The following is an 11,428-nucleotide window of genomic DNA, read 5'->3' on the forward strand; positions in this document are numbered from 1 at the left end:
GTCTGACTGGTGTGTCTCTCTCACACTTTGTGTTGGCATTGGCAGGCACTCTGCGCATTGAAAGGGCTCAGCAATGTGCTATCCTGGGCACGCTGAACATCGTCAAGTCGGTTCTTGGCATTCGGCATTAGGCTCCTCATGTTACGGGTAGAGCTAGTCCGTATAAACCTCCAATACTGCATTTGCTTTGACATCCATGAATGTGCAGTATGACGGTCCTCACAGCCTGATTTTTCTCTTGCCATTTGGGTATGTCCGGCACTCATCTCTTCCTCTATTTCTACAGGTCTATTCCTGTACTGGTAGTCCATTTTTGTGATTACTCTTTTTGTATTCGAATATGTCCTGTCCTCCTCCATCTTTTTGTATTCGAATATGTCCTGGCCTCCTCCATCGTTCTGCTTATTTCTGTCCGTCTCTCAGTTTCTGCGTCGGCTTTCAATATTATTTTTTGCTTTGGTTTTTACAATCCTTTTTGCTTCGGTCTCCAGTGCGTTGGCCATTTATCTATTTTTTCTCTCATTACCCTTGGTCTCTTTTGGCCCGGTGATGGGGTTCTTACCTCATGTCATGACAACGTCAGTGAAATAAAGCCAACTCCATAATAATAAGAGATAACTAGTATCAATTATGGTGGGTCTGGTGCTTCAGGAGTGCATTTCTCATACTTTGGCACTCTCAATAGGCATAGAACTGCTACTACTTCAGTTGTTTCTACTGATGTGTCGTGGCTATATGGCTATACTGTATTGTGTGTAGTCATGGTTGAGAAATTCGATGCTACACTCATGTTTCCTCTCTTTGACTGACTGTGCAGGTATGCTTGTGTGTGCGTGCGTGCATGAGTGCATGAGTGTGTGTATATGCATGTGTGTGTGCGCACATATGTGTGTATATGTGTGTGTTGGTTGGTTTAGCTGCCACAGGCAATCCGTTTGACTCGCCCGAGTTCATTGCTGACATACATCCGTGGCTGCTGACTGTGGATGCCGACATGTTCAGGGAGACAGCACAGCAAAACCAGCTGCTACGCACTTTTGCCATCGTCGCAAACCTAGAAAACATTCTGAAACGGGAAGGTCCGGAGGCGCACAACAAGAAGCTGATTCAAATCATCTCGGCCGATGAACTGCATGGATACAAGCGCTTGTGTCACGGCGTTGCCAAAATGGGCTTCCACACGCGAGAGCGTCAGATGTTGAACCAGCTACCAGAGAAGGATCGATCATACCTAGGCAAGTTACAGTATTAATACTATTGCTCAATAATGAAGGTGATCATTACGATGAATACGGTTCGCATGTCCCTCGTGGAGAGGCCTATCTATACATGAAATTTGTGAGCCGAATGTATCTTTCAAAAGTGATTTTGGCGGATGTAGCGATAAGAAGTTGAAACATCTCAAAAGATGACCACTCTCTTGTGACTCAGCACATTCCAATAATTTTGCCGGTGTACAATAGTCAGTAACTATAGGCAACCAGAAAGCCTGGTGCTCATTAGTGTGGTTTTCATGACAACAGACTCGTGTTTAGTTGAACGCCAACTGACAAACGTGTTCACTAAGATACAGCTAGGCTTCCGCGGAATGTGCGGGCATAATTTGGGGAATTATCGGTGTGATTTCTAAATTTAACTCGGATACTGAGCCAGTAAATATAAATAAAATAGAAGAAATCACATGGAAACGAGTTATGAAGCAACTATCCACTGCTGTACCAAGATAATAAACAGTCAGAAAGTGCGATAACAGGGCACAAAACTGACATTCAACGACCTGAGACTGATTTTTAAAACGGGAATTATTGGCATTTTTGTGAAAACATCGGTAAAATTTGAGCAATGCCCCTCTTAATTGTAGCATAGAAATTGTGGGCACAAGTTATGCGATCGAGTCCACCAACTAAATTTCCATGTTCAAATTTCCATGTTACAATTAATTCTTTTTTTCCTTGGCTCACCATCTGAATGCACTTTTTTCTTTTTCTTTTTTTCCATCTATAATAATCTTGATTTGCACCAAAAAGCTTGTGATCCTGCAGTTGATCGCCCTGCATTTCAAAAGAGAAAGAAAAAAAAGCTTCCAGCCCAGTCTGACGCGAACCGTGATTTTTTGCACGTACAAGTGGCAACAATACCGGTACGTGGCACGGTATCTGCAAAAAAGGAAGAGAAAAAGCATTTTTCAACTCGGATGGTGAGCCAATCACATTATGGTGAAAAAGGGGAAGGACAAAATGTTACGAGTCATGACTAACTGTCCACCAAATGACCAGATCTTATACAGTCAGCGAGTGCGACAAAATGGCACAAAACTGACGAGGAGTACTGAGAAATTCGGCGACCTGAGTGACACCTAGCTTCAACACTTCTCCAAGGCGCAAACCAACAACATTCCAACTTCGAAGGCTCAGGTTGGAGAAGTGTTGGAGCTAGGTGTCAGGTCGTCGAATGTCTCAGTACTCCTTGTCAGTTTTGTGCCATTTCGTCGCACTCGCTGACTGTATAAGATCTGGTTACGTTGGTGGACAATTAGTCATAACTCGTAACATTTTGTCCTTCTCCTTTTTCACCAAAAAGCCTTTTGTAAGAATTATTAGTGAAGTTGCTGGAATCATCGGTCGAAATTTTGAGCAATGTTCAACGGATTTATCGGTAAAAGTACCAGCATATTCCGCGGAAGCCTAAATACAGCCACAGTGAAAGTGCCTGGAATGTAGAGACAAGTCGTGTTCTCTACCTCTCCTCCCCTCACCCCCCTCCCCAGGTGGCATGTCCAGGATTGGGCTGAGAGGGGGGGGGGGGGGTGCGGCCGGGATGGGATGGGAGTAGATGACATCATGCTACTGTCCCAGGTCAGCCATTTTGAAAACCGATGTCAAGGAGCCGTAAATCTTACACACCACGAGCAGTATTTCTGTACACTGTACAGTCATAATCATTGTAAACTTCAAATTATTATTTTGCCGTTATGTGAGCGAATCAACTGCAATTATTTTATGCGAGTCCAACAATTTCTCACCGCTCAAAGCATCCTTTACATAGGCAGCGGCACTATGTCCACTTGTCACTGCGCGCTGTTCTTCATGTTCTGGCTGCTCGCTGACAACAGGTGCTTCCACGTCTGGCGGAGTGTGACTGTCAGTCCGCTCCGAAAGTTCAACTGGAATAACAGCGACTTCATCACTCCCACTGTTTCCTGTTGGAGCGGCAGCAGGAGTTGCGCCGCCACAGGAACGCTTTGCAAAAAAATCCATCCAGGCTCTGCAGACTGCTGGCTAGAGCTTGGCCTTTTGCCTTTTGGGATGTCACTGGGACATCGAAGAAAAGTCTTCGAGTCAACCAAAACACGATTCGAACGAGGATGCTCGCCCTCGCGGCCTCGGCATTCGAATCGTGTGTTGGTTGACTCGAAGACTTGTTTGTACGTTGAAGACGCGTCAAGCGCGTCCCCGCAGGGATCACACTGTACAACAGTACAATACATGCCGTGTACACAGTAGGGTCACCGTGTTTCTGTTTTTTAGTAGTAAAAGCCTCTTTTACGGGCGAACAAAACACAATTTGCCATGGCGGAGGATTGAAAACAAATCACATAATGATGACGTCGCATGTGATCAGACAGCAAGAGAAGCATAGCATAGTCCGCACAATCACGGGGCAAGGCTCAACGGGACACCCTAGCCTCCACGACAGCCAGGGAGGCACAGCCATCCATTGGAGGCTGCCAAACTCGGCGAGCCCCACGCAGACACATGCCACTCGAACGCAGCAGGGCGGAAGACAGCCTGCAGCGGAGGTGGGCAATTAGCACAGAATACGCTTCCCTCCCACGTAGCGACTGGAGATGTGCAATCCGGCTCACCAGTGCAGCGGCACCCTTGCCGCATCCTCCGGTGGAAGAGAGCACAAAGGGGAGAAAAGTGGATCGCTCCACTTCTCGGACTCTCCGATCATATCGACGCCGTTTCTCTTGCTCATGGTGCCGGTAGCAGCCAGAGAGAGAGAGGACACCGTGTTTCTGTAGCCGTGCATGCTCTGTAGCACTGTACTCTGTAGACTGAAGTGTGTAAAATCAACACCAGCTCGAGCACCGTAGGTCTACCATGGTCTACCGTACAACCGCTTTTGGGTTTTGGACGATCGTTTCAGGCCGCGCGCGCGCTCCCAGGCGCCCCGAGCCTAGCTAGCCCTGACTTTTTTTCGAAACCTAGGTCGAAACGTTTGAGGGGGGGGGGGGGCGCGGGCGCCCCACGCCCCCCCCCCCCCCCACACACACACAGACCCGCACATCACAGATGTTGTACATATGGCATTGTTACATTGGCATTGTTTCAATGTCCTCTTCTTCTACATTTCTCACAGATATACCCAGCTTAGTTGACATGGCAACCACAAGCGTACGGCGCCGAACCCGAACATGTGTGGACGGTGGTAATGGTGATAGTGATGGCAGATCAGAGTCACATATTGTGGACGGTGGTGATAGCAGACCAGGGTCACAGAGTGTGGACGGTGGTGATGGCAGACCAGGGTCACACAGTGCAGATGGACACAGTGAGGGACAAGCAAAAGGTTCTAAAATACTCATTTTTGTATGCCAGGCCCGCTGGAATCGGTCCGGTTGGCAAGGTTATTACAGGACTAACCTTTTCGCCACCAACGTGTCTTTAGTACTGTGGATGGCGTATGTATTCAACATTTCAATACCCAAAGTATGAAAGGTCACGATACTACCAGACCAATCAAAAACTGCTTTCGGCGGTCCTGTATGCTATCCCAGCCTTACCTTGAACAGGAAGGCAGCTTAAGAAAGAGGAGATGTGTATTTCCGTTTGAAAAATTGAGTTTCGGGGGGCTGCGCCATGACGTCATGCGGCCGCGCCACACCCTCCGCAACGTCATAGCGTGCAGCTAGGTCAAAAGGAGTGCGTGAAAGCAATAGTGTTAGTGCTATTTCAAATGATTTGGCGACCGATAGTAGGTGGTGCAAGCGACCCCGAAGACGGAACTCCCTGTGAGAGTGAGGATGCAGCCATGGATGACCTTCATGAGTTCGGTCTGGGGCTGAGAACCTCGGTATTCAGCTGAAGAAATGGCCACGCCGGCTGGTCAAGAGTGAGCGCTACTGAGTTTCCGACTGATGAAGAAGCAGCAGCTCTTGCAGACGAGGCTGATATAATTATCAGATCGCTGGAGAGCAGAGTCGCCAAAATTGAGAAGAGTGATGCGAGTGCTCTAAATGTTGTTCCATGCCGATTCGCTTTGACTCCATTAGCTGCCACATGGTGATGTTTTGGTGTGAACTTGGCATATTTCGGACTACTCAATTGGAGAACAGTGCAAGCCCTTTGAACCACGGGCACGACTCTTCGCTCGCTACGCTACGGGATTTGAAAGTTCTAGGTCCGGGAGCTGTTCGCTGTTTTGTCACTTGTCACGGTTGTGCACTCATCGCTGTAGCATAAAATAATGAGGCAGTAGCGGAAAACTAAAATTTTCTTTCTCAAAGCACAACCACCAGCACCGGCAAGGAGAAACGCACGTTCTCTGACTACATGACTGTACAATACGGCTGATAGTGCGAGTGTAGCACATGACAAATATGTGGGTGCATATCCAGTGCGTTTGCAGATTTGCGTGTTTCCCTTGCGATGGGCGTACATGTATACAGTACCTGGTACATGGTACATGGTTTACGTGTGTGTGTTTGTGCATGTGTACTTGTTGTGTGTGTGTGTGTGTCTGTGTGTGTGTGTGTGTGTGTGTGTTTGTGCATGTGTACTTGTGTGTGAGAGTGTGTGTGTGTGTGTGTGTGTGTGTGTGTGAGAGTGTGTGTGTGTGTATGTGTGTGTGTGTGTCCAATATGGTACAGTGGTATGTGCAGCGATTTCCAATCTTAGGTTGCGGGTTCGATTCCCGACGATTATGGTCACACACGTCTTTCTTCTCTTTCTCAGACTCCTCCTGACTTTTCTTTCATTCTCCTGGGTGGTTACCAACAGCCAGTGCATGCCGGAGTATGTGGTGTGATGTGTATGCTTGAAAAAAAAATGAAAAAGACCAAAAAGTAGGGATTCACTGGCCAGAAAAAGCCACTTCATAGCTGTGTGGTGTAGACCAGGCTGAATAGTGGCGGTCAATTCTTCAGCCTTGCAAGCTGTTGAATGGTGCAATCCCAGCACAAGCTGCTATGGTTTCTGCTGTAGCATCGCTATCATCGCCTCCGGCGATGGGCGTCCAATGGTCCAATGGGGTGTGTGTGTGCGTGTGTGTGCGTGTTCATGTGCGTGTGTGTGTGTCCACCCATGTTTATGTGCATAGCAGCAGAGGAGGGTCATGGAGCAGAAGAGAGGAATGAAACGGCATTGGAGCATGACGCATCCTCATCAGCTGCACCAGTGGCAGTACCAGCCCAGAGGCCCATACCATTCCTTGCAATGGTGGTGGGGTTGAGTCTTCTTATCATTGGTGCCATCAGTGTCTACTACGGTTTCAGCTCACCAAGTAAGATCTAGTCTCTGTGTGAAATACACTTCTCTGTCTATCTCTCCATCTTTTTCTGTCTGTCTGTCTCTCTCTCTCTGTCTCTCTCTGTCTCTCTCTCCCTCCCTCTCTTCCACCCTCCTTCCCTCTCTTCCTCACACTCTCCCTCCCTCCCTCCCTCCGGCTGTCAGGAGGATCAACAATAAAAAAAACATACCAAGAATTGACCTGGCTAGGGTGGTGATGTGAAAGTGGAGTGAGTTATGGAGAGTGCGTTTGGGAATTGTGAAGTGACGTTTTTTTTATGCAAGGGACAATATTGTAACAGGTATCCCTCTTGTCTGTTGTTGCCCAGCTACACTCCACATGGATCGTGCTGAAAAGCTGTCGAAGATTGGCTACGCCAATGGCAACAAAAAAAACGCACCGATCCTTGCAGCGACCACAGCAAACACTGTTGATAACAGTCCGTGCGTCAGATTCGCTGTGCCTGGACACCAGGCTCGCACGCGCGGCCAGGCACAGCGCGCATTAGTTCTTCCGCCTGTTTCTACGCAATATGGCATGCGTTCTATTTCTTTCCTGGCGGCAGACAGATGGAATGCTCTTCCCACTGACTGCCGTCAGGCCCCGTCTCTTACTCTGTATGTAAACATGGTAAAAATTCACCTAGGGTTCCCAGTAAAAAGGCAACGCCTGTTGGGACTCCCCTAGTAAAATAATAAAATCTACTACTACTACTACTACTAGATTCAAAATATCGGACTCTATCCGTTATTTTATTTTTCAAGAGTCAGTCTACTTTGAACGTTTTGAGCAATTTCTTTATTTGAATTGTTAGTTTCTAGTCATTGCAAGGTGGGCCTTACAAGGCCCTTATTCGTTCGAGTTCAGACCTGACACGCCGTCCATCGCCGGATAAGGCAAACTTCTATCCTCAGTTTCGAACGTTTTCTCGCGGGGTGCTTCTGTCCCATGCAGCATCACGTCTTCTCCGATTGTCGAAATTTGATTTTTTCTTTACGCAGGACTTTAGTTTAGTGCCGTCAAGTATTCCAGGCACGCGTAGTAACACCCACTACAACATCCAGAAGAACAAGCCTTAGTCTTTTAGTATGTGGTCTCTCGCCGGTGTCCAAGACCAAATAACACCACACCGACCAATTTTCTAACCTCTGTTTTCTCGCTATTTACATGTATTTGGAGGACAGCTGGAAACATGTAGCACTCACAATGAACACATCAGGACGGTGCAATAATGCCACTCAGCTATACCCTGGGCGTGTTTGCATTCCTGTCTGCGAGTTATGCCAAGCAACTCGTCTGGACACCAGTGCACATATCCGACAAATGCAGAATATTGGAATATTTTGGTAAAATAGTGAACGGCGAAAGACAAAAACCCAAATTGCAGCTACCTACAGACTAATATCCACACATGCTGGCCGTGTAAAGGAGTGTCAATGAGAATCTTCATTGTATTACTACAGAAGTGTCGTTTTCCAGGTGCCTTCTACCACCCCATCATCCCCTCTTCTCTGCCGACTTGCTCTTCTTACTCTTACTCAGATATATCAGCAAAAATTATTATTTTTTGTTCACAGATGTCTTGGTGCTAAAATAATCAGTAGTCTTTTCAGCACTTTCTTTGATTTAGTCAATGGTCAGGCCACGCGTGGTCAGGCTTCACGTCTGCTTCGTGTCCCGTTTTTGCCAGGTCCTTCCGGTCGATCCACTGTTCAGTTCATTGGTAGTGTGTACTGGAACTGCCTGCCGGCTGATGTCCACTCCATCACAACTCCTTCTGCATTTAAGAAAGCAATTACAAACGATATCTGAAACTCTCTTATCCTCTCCTAAGATCTCAAAGACGCATAACTATCAACATTCCCTCAACCCTGGAACCTTTGCATCCGTTGCATTTTTTTCATGAAAAATTCATCAAATTCCAATTCGTTACTTGTAGTACTCCCTCATTGATTTGTTTCCGTCTTCTCTTTGTGCCTTGTTCATGATTGTATTTTCCTCTTCCTCCTTTTCTTATATCACCACCTTCATCATTTTGCGAGAACTGTGGCAATACGCCCAGTGAGAAGGCAGATTTTGCCTGTGCTTCTGGTGAAGTAAAACAAAGCTAAACAAACAAGTGTATGAAACGGAATGTAGCGGACGAGCTCAAAGGTGCACGCCGAGCCAATATAGGCGGCATTGCAGCACATGTAAGACAGTTATGGACAAACAGGCACAGATGAAGTGTTCCCACTATGAAACGGCCTCAGCAGTTCCAAGGAGTAAGAACATGACAATAGCATAGAATGATGTCTTTTGCAAGAAGTGCTACGAGGCAGAGCTAGAATGGATAATAGTTGACAGCAGTGCAAGCATTCACAACAAAGCTATTACAGCTGATCGCTTGTCACACTCAGATCTGCGATAATTCTCTGGCTGAGCTAACAGCAGTACTGGGAGAACACATGGATGTTTGCACACTAGCACAAAGAAGCGAGTCATTCTCCTTCTGCGGAAAGGCTGCAATACCCAAGGTCCTCTTCGTGCTGCTCTCACACAATGCCAAGACGCGTTAATACCCAAGGTCCTCTTCGTGCTGTTCTCACACAATGCCAAGACGCGTTGGAGCACGATCTACCTGAGAAGACACACAGATCGCAAAAGATAAGGCAGCATTTTAAGTTTTTAACGACAGTAGGAATAATGCATGAAACACAGGAAGTAATTCAATGGAAAAAAAAGTGCTCCGCTCTTTATATACTACACTTTTCCAATGTTATACAGATAATACACTGAACTCCATGGAAGTGGATTTGGTTGTCCCTATGAGTATAATTGCAGTGGGTGCTGCTTCACTTGAACCATATTTCGGTTCCAGTGAAGCAGCACTCACTGCAACAATTTGCAGAAAAATTTCTCAATCGCACCGTCGTGCATCGCGTCGCAGAAGTGATATCATGCATCGCGCTTTAGAATGTTGGCATGGCTGGGCATCACTGCCGGTAGTTCTGCCAAGAGGACGTAACCCGGATTATTAACCCCTGGTGGATCGGTTACACACAGAAACACAGCAGGTTCGAGGCAGTGTTTGCATGCGATACACCATGCACACAAACCTTCATAAGGCTCTTATGAGAAAAAGCGCGCTTTCAATCTGGAAACCACAGCAGATCGTTGACGCACTGCCCCAGCCGGTACCCCAGTTTGTCGCTACGTCATGTGGGCAGCAAGCTCCTTCAGACCCCTCGTGCAAAGTTGCATGCTCTTGGGGCTATGGACTCTTGGTTCAGCCACCAAAATATGAATGCAGTGGAGCTGCGTCAGCGGTGTACATGAAACGAGACAGCATTCGCTTCGTTTCAATCGATAATATCGACAAAGAATATATTATTACAATGACACCAAGAGAAGCTTTCATGGCAATTAAGGCCAGCATGTCCATCCGCAGCCATGCAGCAGCAGCAACGAGGGTACATCTCAAGAAAATACAACTACCAGTCCATACCCACTAAAATGTCATGCAAATTTTACAATATACAGAGTACCCAATGCTGTAGACAGCAAGCTGTTTCGGCCATAAAGGCCTCATCAGTACAGCTACGAGCTAAATAGGCCGAGTTACCAGCCATGGTGCAAAGGAGGCACCACAGACATTAAGGTAGCACGTCGCTCTAGCGCCAGAGTGCTCAAACTACAAAAAGTAGCGGGCATTGCGCGATGCAGCAGCACTAGAGCAGCCTACTGAGAGTGCTCAACAAGGCGAAAGCCGAGGAGCGTGATACCCAATGCTGTAGACAGCAAGCTGTTTCGGCCATAAAGGCCTCATCAGTACAGCTACGAGCTTCAATATACAGAGTATAAAGACATAGCAGACTCAGCGGAGGACGTTCAGGTTGGTTGTAACTCTGAGTTTCATGCCGCTAGGCAATCATCAGACAACTGATACTCGGGTCTACCCAACAGTATGCTTATAAACACATAGGGCCACAAGCATAAACAAATTTAGCGCTAAATCTGGTGTGAGGTATGGGGAGAAAGCTGGCGCGGGCCAAGGCGCGACAGTGGAAGTGCCAGGAGGGTGGCGGGCAACAGGCAGGTGTGAGCATGAAAGTGCGGAAAGAGGCGATGGGGAGGCAGTGTACAGCAGATGTGTGGGGGGAGGGTGGGGGTGCCAGGAGGGTGGCGGGCAATGGCCCAGTGAGGTCACTACAAGTAGGGAGTCGTTTGGTGACGGGCAGGCGTGAGCAGAGTGGCATCGCCAACAACAGGCCAAGGGATTGTGTTATTAATAATAATGGGTGCTCAGGCAAAGTGCAGTACAGTACTTGGTCAGTTCATATGATAGGTGTGAAATTTGCGAGGCGGAACTTATTCTCATGCCTGCATTTCGAGACCATCTCAGACCGCTTGTTGAGTAGGAGCTTCTTGGGTGTAGTCAGGATGTGGAATTTTTCCGCGGTACAAAGATTGCATTTTTTTGACTCACATCTGTATGATCGGCTCTTCTCCCGCACCTTCCATGTGATGGTCAACGGCTTTCCCTCGCTCTTCAGCTCCATACGTGTTTTGCGAGCTCAGTGCTGTTTTTGTATTTTTCATGACGCATGGAGGTCAGGTGGTTGGCGTGACGGGCTTTGAAAGGTGTCTCTGATAGGCCGATGTAAATCTTGCTGGTAGATTCTGCAGTGGCCTCATACACAATCTCCTTCGTCTGGCACTCTCCGCGCAGCGGGCAGGATTCCTTAATTCTGCAGTTGCATGCCTTGGTTTGTTCTGGCTCTCGCAGGTTGCTCTTGTTGTGGCTGCTGATGACCGCTCCCATGTTGGGCATACAACTGTAGCTCACTTTCAGAGTGTTACGGTTAAAAATCTTCCCGAGCTTGGATGTTTTCGGGAAGTGCCTGGAGACAAGGCTCAGGAACCTACCAGCGAC

General features: G+C 47.5%; 1 long non-coding RNA gene across 1 annotated transcript; it reads left to right on the forward strand.

Moving 5' to 3' along the window:
• Positions 1-4,373: 4,373 nt before the first annotated feature.
• LOC135830459 (uncharacterized) lies at positions 4,374-8,598 on the forward strand. Its single transcript, XR_010556040.1, has 3 exons — positions 4,374-4,557; positions 6,325-6,507; positions 6,842-8,598. It is a non-coding gene; the product is annotated as an uncharacterized LOC135830459 (long non-coding RNA).
• Positions 8,599-11,428: the final 2,830 nt, after the last annotated feature.

Source organism: Sycon ciliatum, unplaced genomic scaffold, assembly GCF_964019385.1.
Source record: "Sycon ciliatum unplaced genomic scaffold, ocSycCili1.1 SCAFFOLD_1203, whole genome shotgun sequence".
NCBI classification, from domain to species: domain Eukaryota; kingdom Metazoa; phylum Porifera; class Calcarea; order Leucosolenida; family Sycettidae; genus Sycon; species Sycon ciliatum.